General features: G+C 33.9%; 1 long non-coding RNA gene across 3 annotated transcripts; it reads right to left on the bottom strand.

Annotated features, from left to right (window-relative positions):
• Nucleotides 1-5,494: 5,494 nt before the first annotated feature.
• Nucleotides 5,495-9,638, bottom strand: LOC113742010 (uncharacterized). Of its 3 annotated transcripts, XR_003460775.2 has the most exons (6): nt 9,021-9,637; nt 8,242-8,319; nt 7,407-8,108; nt 7,254-7,314; nt 6,282-6,357; nt 5,495-5,875 (listed from the first exon to the last, which is right to left on the bottom strand). It is a non-coding gene; the product is annotated as an uncharacterized lncRNA (long non-coding RNA). The 3 variants fall into 3 exon arrangements; XR_011813706.1 differs by having other exon boundaries at nt 7,254-8,108; nt 9,021-9,638; XR_011813707.1 differs by lacking the exon at nt 7,254-7,314 and having other exon boundaries at nt 7,698-8,108; nt 9,021-9,634.
• Between the last annotated feature and the right edge of the window lie 529 nt (nt 9,639-10,167).

Below are 10,167 nucleotides of genomic sequence, written 5' to 3'. Positions count from 1 at the left end.
TTCTTATAGTAGTAGATAGGGTTGTTATCATTTTGTCCCCTTAAACTATAGTGCTACTACAGTTCTCCTCTAACATTATTTTTAGGTATTTTATCCCATGTTCGAATCAACTCAGCATGCCAAAATTTTTTGAATGAAATACCTTTGTCTCATATATAATTGAAAGAATAAATCAAAAGTTGGAATAATTATTCTTTTTATTTTAATCTAAGAGTATGCCAAAAAAATTGAAAGTGAAAGGGGTTTTTCTCATCTTTTTCACTCCTATTACTATCGAGGAAGAGAAAAAGAATTGTGTGAGAGAGATAGAAAAGTCAATTATAAAAGAAGCAAAATAAAGAAGAATCCAACATTGTTATTACTTTAAGGTGGTTTGAATAGTTGGGTAGTAGGTGAAAGAGTAAGGAGTAATTAAAAAAATAAAAATTTTGGATTCTTTCTTATTTTTTTAAAAAAATTTTGTTATCTCTCTTTCTCCCCTGTCTCTCTTTTTATTTTACTATTAATAAGAGCACAAGAAAAAAAAAGGAGAAGAACACTTCTAACTTTTGTTTTATTGTCTATCAATACAATGATGATGATATTTTTTGTTTCTCAAATAGGGATCTTAGGGATCACTTTACATTATGGGGTGTTAATATGGGCTTAAACATTCTAAGATTGGATTTTTGAGTTCCCAAATTGAACTTAACTTAATCGATAGATTGGCAAAAAAAATAAACCAATCATATTTTGAAATTTAGTAGTTTTAAAAGTATATTTTTTTATTTGGTAATTATATTAGAATTGGTGTCAAAGTTAATTTAAGAAATAGAGTTACGTTGTATTTAGGTGTTGGTATTGGAATAGATTTCATGGCTATGTTTCCCTAATTAAGGACTTAAAGTCCATGTTTTTAATTTGAGGAAAATTAATGAACTAATTGAAAGTATTTTCTTTCCTCCCATACCTTACCATCCCATGTGCCTTCTTATTATTCATACTACTAGTGCCAGTTAACTTTACATGGTGAGTTGTGGCCTCAGATTTCCTTCCATGTCTGTATAGTTTGTATTGCAAAATATTAAACTAAACCTCCAAAATTTGCAATGTTGAAATCATTTTCACTGCATATTTTTTTTATGCTAACAAGACCTTTCCAATTAACTTAAATTGCTATGTCAATTTTTGTATTCCTTAACTTGGTATCTGCATAATGCAAGGTAGCATTTATGGTTTAGGAATTCCATATATTATTGACTCTTGTTGCAAATTAACTGGAATTTTGATCCTGTGATGGGATAAATAGTAGTTTCCATGATCAATATGGAGAAACATATGATACGTTTCAAAAAAATCTATAGACAGTTATAGCCTGGTTTTTGCCTCCTGTATTTTTCACTACCTGCTTTACTAAACTACCACTGCATATCTATATAAAATTTTCTTTTATATAATTAGAGTACCTTAAATTTTAAATATAAATATGGATAGAGAATTATATGACATTGCAGGTAAATTTACACCAATGTTCATTGCCTTGAAAGACAGCATGAAACTGTTATGATTAGAACTATCAATGGGGCCACCTCAGCTTGAGCTCAGCCCGTTCGATCCAAAAAAAACTCACTAAGTCTATGCTTTAATTGAGTCGGACAAAGGTCGGGCCTAAATATTAGATCTGAACTAAGTGTGAGACGAGATTAAACTATACTAGTCTTAGACTCGATTAAAGGTTGGCCCATATATGAGTATAATTGTATATGTAATATATAATTATATATATATATATACACACACACTAGTGGTTAAGGCACACCAGGCGCACCCAATGTGTGTGCTATTAATAAAAGATATTAAAAGTGATAAGTATTTTTTTTTGTGAAAAATAGTAATTTAAAATAGTTAAACTATTGTAGTTCAAAAAATGGCAGTTTTTTATTAGGGAAGTGGTGGTTAATTCAACAGATATAGAGTAATTGTTAGGAGGTGAGTGATAAGTGTGTATTTTGTGTGTTTTATTATTTAGTTTTGGTGTGTTTTGTTCATTTTTATAGCTAATTAAGTAGATTTCCAGTGAAGTTTATATTTGATGGTTTAAGTGTGAAAATTGCATTTCTATGGATTAAAGTGGTGAAAACTTCATGTTTTACAGGTTTAATGATTCAATCATCAAATGGAGTGATTTAAAAAGATATTTGAATGATTGTTGATGATTTGAAGTGATTTAAAAAGGATATGAAATGCAAAATGTTTAAAAGATGAAATGCAATCAAGTATAAAAGAAGAGAAGTTTGACAGCTTTGACACCTTTTGATTTGGCTATATCTTGGGCTACAAGCATCGGATTAAAGTGATTCTTAAGTCATTTTGAAACTAACACACAGATCTACAATTTTTGTGAGACATCGAAATCCAATTCATGTATTTTCCTAATCAAAATGTCGAAATACTATCGGCTATTTTTGTTCTCAACAGCTAAAACAGGAGATTGACTATTCAGGTGTATTTTGGTCATTTCTCAATCTACAGAGTTTTAAATTAAATTATTCTTGATTTGTTGAAATGATAACTCAAAGAGCTACAACTTTCATATTTGGTAGAAGAGTTAATTTATCCTTCATCATTGACAAAATATCAGTTGAATTTAGTACAAAAATAGAGCAATGTTGAAGACTAATCAAAAAAGTACAAACCTGCAGGAGAGGCAATACGCACCCACAATATGCAACCTTAACCCGCATTTTGAGGGTGCGTATTCATATTTTGGTTGCTTTACAGCTGCAACCAGTTGCACTTCAACTTGCAACTCTTTCCTACTGCTTGTGGACCAATTTTCTGAATGGATTTCAGCTGGAAAGTGCAAGAAGCATCTTGGAAATTTGGAAAAACAACTTTTGAAAATGTCAAGATGCATTTCACGTCAACTTTAGCAACTCATTTGGAGCTTTAATTCTCTATAAATAGGGCCTTCGTTGAGCTTGTTTAATAATTTTCGAAGGCTAGAGACACTACTAAAAATGTAGACTTCACTAGTTTTTCTTAGTTTATTGTATAATATAGTTAGCGTAGTTTATCCATCTTATAATTGTAGTTAAAATTAAATGAAGAATTAAGAAGCAAGATGGAGAGCTTGGAACTCCTGTGACAAGGGAGACTTCCCTCCTATCACTTCTTCTTTTGTATTTGAGTTTCTGTTTAGCTATAATACAAGTATGATCTTTTTTGTATTCTCTTCATGTTTTGCTAAAGTTTATGTGATACGGTTCTCGATCAACACGTTCGAGACTCGTAGCACGATTGCCCAAGGATCTAGCGAGGTTGTCCAACGCTTGGATTGTGGGACCTAAAACCAAAACGGACGACACGGATTGGTTGAAGGGTAGAAGAACGATGACTCCAACAGAGGTGATTACTCTAGTGGATAGGTCGGTACAACAATCAAGGACAAACACGAGATTGCTCAAGAACCCTTGCCTAAGCAAGTGAAAGGATCGAATGCTCTCAATAATTTGAAGAGAAACAAACCAGAATTTTATTATGAAAATTGTGTACCATTTAACCGTACAAAGTAAGCATTTATATAGGTTAAGGGACTAATGAAACCCTAAGGAAAATAGGAAAGGAGGTTCGGCCACTCCTTGGACAAGGTGGGCCGACCCATAATTCAATAAAACAATATAATCTAACTCAAAACAATTGAAACCTAGCACTAAGGCCCAAGGCCTAGTTGGCCATCCCACTTGGACGCCCACTTGATTCTTCATGAGTTTGGATCATCGTATAGACAACTTGATTATCCCCTTCCAAGCCTTCAATGTCCCTATGGACTCCTTGTTGGTCTTGGACATTTCGCACAAGGGTTTGGAGTGACTCCTTGAAGTGTTTGGCCCGTGCTCATGTGACTGGGCCTAATGGAACTCGAATTGGGTCATTACTTGGGTTAAGATCCGTGCACACATCATTATGCCTAGAGTTATGGATGAACTTTCTATATCTTGTTAGTGATATTTAATTGGTTATTTGATTATATTATTTTGAACAAGTTATTTATCACTTTAGCTTTTCTAATCATGATTAACTGGCCATTAATTATGATAATCTTAAGGTATTAAATTTACAATGAGAATTAAAATTTGACACTAGTTTAATAAAGTGCTAAATCTAGAGAGTACACTCACGAGAATAGAGGTACATCTTTGTGGCTTTAGTGGCCTGTTTTATGCAATTTCATAAAGAAATAAGTTTGTAGTTAATTTTATAACCACGAGAGTAGGTTTGGTATAGATACAAGTATAGTTGATTCACTACGATGGTAGATTTCATATACATTAAGAAATTATGTCATAACTAGTTAAGATAATAACATTCAATTAACCAATAATTTCATTAGTAAGAGTAATAAGGAATTTCATAACTCTAGAAGTTTTTTATTGTTATTTTTATTACTTTTATTTCATGTTTGTAGTGTACAATTAATTTCTTGCACTTGTAATAGTTCAAACAATAAAGGAGTTCAAAAACCATTAGTAATTGACAATCTTCCTTGCAAGATCGACACCTAATATTCTCTGTACTCGACAAATGATCTGTATACTTGTAGAAAACAGGGTATTTAAGTTTATTAAAATTTGGTGCAGGGTAAAATCTCATCAAGTTTTTTGCATCGTTACCGGAGAAGATTTGATTCAATATCGATACTAAGAACAATTTTATTAATTTAGATATTTTTACTTGCTTTTCTTATTTTTGTTACGTTAAGTATCTTGTTTGTTATGTTTAGTGTTTTGTTTTGTATTTAATGTCTTGTTTTTGTTTGTCTTTTAAATTATTCTTTTTGACTAATCTTACTTTTAAGATTATTTGAAAGTGTTTTTAGGTTCTACGGAGGATAGTAAACAAAAGTGGATAAAAACTTGAGAGAAGGAAATTTGGTAATGAACTACAATTTTCAAAACTACAACTATGGAAATAACCAAAGAATGTCTGAAGGTTCAGAGTGATTAATTCAAATTTATTAGTAACCAAATGGGCCAGACATTATATTTCACACCCTTTCCCTTCTCTATCTCGATGTGGGATATTACACTCTCTCCACCTTTAACACTTTTGATCCTCGTAAAATCTGTTATTATTCAAACTGTCCACTTAGTCATGCATAAGTTCTGGAAGTGGCTCATACAAGTTCTAGATGTAGTCCCCATTTGATGTGTGTAGTCCCTGTTTGATGTGTTCTAAAGGTGGTCCCCCATCGAACGTGACATTTAATCCCATACAGTACTTACTTTCTTGTATTTCTTTGCGTAGTTGGAACCATAACCCAATAGTTCAAACTCATCTAGCATAGAGACCACGTGAGATTTGCTTTGATACTCGCCGTAACGACTGGCCCAATACCCTTTTCAGCTGAAACTACAAATTCAAAATGGTTAACCCAAAGTTATTAGTAACTCAACGGGTCGGGCATCATATTTCACTCCCTTTCCCTTCTCCGTCACGATATGCGACATTACACTTGAAAGCAAACATAATTCCATCAAGTGCATATGTACAAGACTACAAATGAAAGAAACAAGCTCCAAAATCCAAACTTAATACATAAAAATTAATATTGATGTCTTTAAAGTGCAATAGAAATGAACCAAATGCAGCAACACCGCAAATCTAGATTCCACCTTCAAGTTTTGAATAGCAAAAGCAGCAACAGCAGAAATGAACAGCAGCAAAAACGAATAGCTAGCAATAGGCAGGAGCAGAAATGAGATGCAACAACAGAAGAAATTTGAAACAGCAGTAGCAATAAAAATGAATAGCAGCGGTCAGCAACATAACTCTACTGCAGCAGCAGTAGCAGGAATGAAAATTGCAGCTCCAACCATTTAACTCCAAGCAGATTCTGTATTCAAAAATCAAGATTCCAACAACCATTTAAAAGTGAAAAATGAACTCCTTCTAGGCTATAATAAACATAGAATATAACAGCCATGGACTATTCATTAAAGAAATTTCCAACAATATTCGGGACTCCAAAACAAGCATTTTTAGTCTCATTCACATACAATAACAATTCACTAACAACAAAAAATGCAAAAATTTCACTAAAACAGCAACATACATCAATTCACTCACACTATCATTTCACTTAGAAGTTAGAACAAGCTTTTGATGTGAACCATTTCTCTTAGAACCAGCAAGCTCATTAGCCATTTCAACAGCTATAGTGGCAATAAATGGAATAAAAAATAAAGGAATGAAGTGAACTATAAACATTAAATATTCAACAATTAAGAAAGAGAATGTACCACAATATGAAACTTGGTCCATGTGGCATAAATTTTAGAACTTTGGCAAGTCAATTTCTTTGATTGGTTTGACTTCCTGCATAAAAGAAAGGGAAAGAAGGCAAAACACAAAAAGTTAAATAAATTATGATAAGAATAAAGTAACTTATGCTCAATAACTCAAATTTGGAAGTTTGCTGGTAAAATAATAAAGCTGACCCTTCATTTCCTTTTTGACCCCGTAAAGATTCCTAAACCAATCTCCTACGTACATCAACACTTGAACTATATTTGGATGAAGTGAAGCTTGATACGCATCAATTACTCAAGTCTAGGCACTAAATGTGGCTTCTAATGCAACTATAGTTATCAAAACAACCAAGATATCATAGGCCATTCGAGATAGTACTGGGTTTGAGATCCAATTTATTTTCCACCATTCCAAGCAATCAAAGTTATCCGGGTCTGCTCCAATCTTTTGGTGAGGTTTGTCAAGATAATCAACCAATCTAGACTTGTGGGATTCAATGGTCTTGATTTAATACTCATCACAATCAACCTACCTAGTTCCAAGCACATATTTTCCCCACCTTTGTGAAGAGTGTTCTTCCACTGCTTCTCTAGTTGCATTCACTGCCAAAGCAACATATTCATCATATAACTCAAAGATCACTTGACGAATGTTGGAAATGTTCTTAGAAACTTCTAATGGTGGTTAAAATTGTGAGTAGGCGAACTCTACAGCCCTTATTTTCTGTTCAAATCTAAAATAGCAGCCATAGCCATTAACAAATACACTCACCCCAATATTTGCTGAACTTAGTTTTTATCTTTTGAACCATGGCCCAAATGAAGTAGTCATCATCATTGACTCAAGCATTCAAAAAAATTTTTTATCTTCACAACCCCCTTAAGGAACAAATTGCTTATTGGATAATTTGGCCCAAAAATTACATGTGTGCCCTCCTAAAATTTTTCCAAGATGGAGCATACCTTTGTTGCGTTTTTTCTAATCCTCAGGAGATGGGCAAAAATCGTAATGTTGCTTTCTAGCCTGGAAACAGGAAAAAACTTCTTTCCATTATTGATGACCATGTTCTTGATCTTTTGATTTTTTGACTTCCAAAAATCTGTTGTGATGCTCACCTTTTCCACATTCTTGAACTTATTCTTGAACTTGTTTTTTTGAACTCCATAAACCTGCATACAATCATTTTTCACTGTTGTCCGAGAGATTTTCTTCCACTCTAGTGCCACATGTTTCATTATAATGTGGAAACCCTCTTCCTTTAATATGGAGAAGGGATGCTCGTGCATTAACACCCAATGTGCATCTCCCTCTCTCATTTTCTCCATGTCAAACTTGTTGCTCAATAGTAGTAAAGTTGAAAAGCATTCATCAATCAACTAGAAATTGAGTTTGATTTGCTGCTTCACCTTTCTGATACTTGCTTTCCTAGCTGGACAAGTGATCCAGTGTCTCAACATGGTAGTTGCTTGCATGGTCTTTCCCCTTGAACGCTTTTTCCTGCAGTAAGGACAAATGGCATAGTACAAGCCATTTGCTGTAACATCCTTGAAATCATCCTGAGTCTTGAATGTTTTACTCTTTTTTGGGATGCGAAATCCTTCTTCACCTTCATTCTCCTCCCATGTGCATATTAGCACCTACTTGTTCTCCTTCAATAGGCAAAAAAGCGGTTGCAGAGCCAAGAGCAATCACTGGAACTCCAAGGTTTGCTGTTGTATCATTGCTGATAAAAATAGAACTATCCAACATCATTAGAGCAGATGAATCTGTAGTGGATACAAGTGGGATAGAAGAAACCTCTAGAGGACTAGGAATGCCTACAATTTACCCAAAATAGAAAAAAAAAATTATATTTGTGTCAGGCACCATAAAAATTCATCAATATCACTACATATCATTGTCAAAGGCATCATTGTCAATCCAAGAAAACTGAACTGTCATTTAGCTTACCTACTCATTCAGGAGTGGCTTCTAATCTTGAGCAACTTGTCCAAGGCCCAGTTCCGCTTTGCATTTTCTTCAAGAAATCTTCGACAAGAGAACAACAATTTCATGCTTCCACCATTTAAAAAGTCAGGCCATTTTTTTTTAACCTACTAAGCAATAGATCTAAATTTGGGTCTATATAAATATGGTCAATTTAGGTCTGGATTTAGCAGTGCAGGACATGCATACTTGTCATTTTAGGGTCTGGCCATTTGGTGTCTCCTCAAATTAAGAATAGTATAAACTAATAATTTCAAAACACCCCCCTCCTTTTTAAATTGAATGTCTTAACTTGGTGGATAAAAGTATTAAGTAAAGAATAGTTGAAACTATTACTGTAATAAGTAGTTCAACGGGAAACATATTGGAGCACTCACATTTGCAGTTTATCAAGAAATTAAAGTCCCAAAATTTCCTTAGGAAATTGATATTATCTTGGGGCCAACAATAAATTTAAGACAAACGTTCAATTGGGGGATAAGAAAGTAGTACAATTATAGCTAGTCAAAAAGGATCAAATTAAATTGCACACTACAATTGACAAAAAATTAAGTTCTTTATTAACAGAAGATAAAGAAATCAATACATAAGCTAGATCCCACAGTAGGGCCAGTTTGTCCCCCAATAGCTGACATAATAGTGTTTTGGCCATTTGGGGATTTTGTTTCAAAATCCCACTTTTCTTATTCTACAGACATTTTTTGATTGAAGCTTAATTTCAGAACCAATAATGGAGGAATTACATTGAAGGCTTATCTCAAATGAGCTCCGATGGTTCGTCAGCCCTTTTGCTCTGGTGGGACTTGAAATGACGATTTAGGAGGAAGAGAAGCTGAGCAGAGCTCTGGTGGCTTGCATGCGAGTGCGAAGGTAGCAGCGATGGCAATTGCTGATTGACAAATGATAGGCAAGCAGTGGCAGCGACAGTCGAGCGAGTGAGAGTGGGTCACCGTATGAGAAAAGAAGTGTGTAATTCTGAGACAACAGGCAACAACGACGATGGCTGGTGAACCACAGCTAGTAGGAAAGCAGCAGTGGCGACACCCAAGTAAGACTCTGAGAGTGTATGATTTGTGCGAGGAGGAATTGAAGATGAAGAACAAAAGTAGCACAGAAATTTTGCTTTTCTCATCAATTTTCTCTCTTTTTTTAGATTTTTGTTAAGGTTTTCTCTTTTTAGTATTTTTGAATTATATTATTATTTTTTTACCATTATAGAACTTTATTAAGTAAGAAAAACATCTTGTAAATTAACTAAAACATAAACCCTTAAGATCATTTCACAATTAAAAATGTATATTATTTAAATAATTTAACTATTCGCAAGCTACTCGTCGAGACTTGAGTATCATATGTCTGGTTCGAACTCCACTTGATTATGCAATTGAATAACTTGTGCTGAGTTTTAAATTCAGTCCGAGCGAACTTGACTTCAATATACAATTGAGTAGTTTGTACTTGATCTCAAACTCAGTCCGAACAGTTGACCACACTGCTTGCAAGTAGTCCAATTCGCCAACACCCCTACTAGTTGATAGCATGCAGACCCAATTGGGCCTTAAGGATTAGTCGGATCAGTAGCGTGTACACCAGGAGGAGGCCTTACACGTATAATAATATGTATTAGCAAGAAATGGACTTTAAAAGTTCTAGTTTTATCAAGGGAAAAAAAAAATCCTCCCTTTAAAGCATAAAGGGAGGATGGAGTGCTAGAAACTTTTTTAGAAGTGTCAATAACATCTCCCTTTTTATTACGTATAAAACAAGATTGTAATAAGATCACATTATCGTTTTCATCCGTAGTTAACACTTGATTTTGTGGATCTTTTTCTACTCTGTCCTTCACAAAATTCAAGTCCAATAAAACAAGGCCTATAAAGAATCTACGAT

Source organism: Coffea arabica, chromosome 4e (genome assembly GCF_036785885.1).
Source record: "Coffea arabica cultivar ET-39 chromosome 4e, Coffea Arabica ET-39 HiFi, whole genome shotgun sequence".
Taxonomy (NCBI): Eukaryota; Viridiplantae; Streptophyta; class Magnoliopsida; order Gentianales; family Rubiaceae; genus Coffea; species Coffea arabica.
This window is presented reverse-complemented; position numbering and strand designations above follow the sequence as displayed.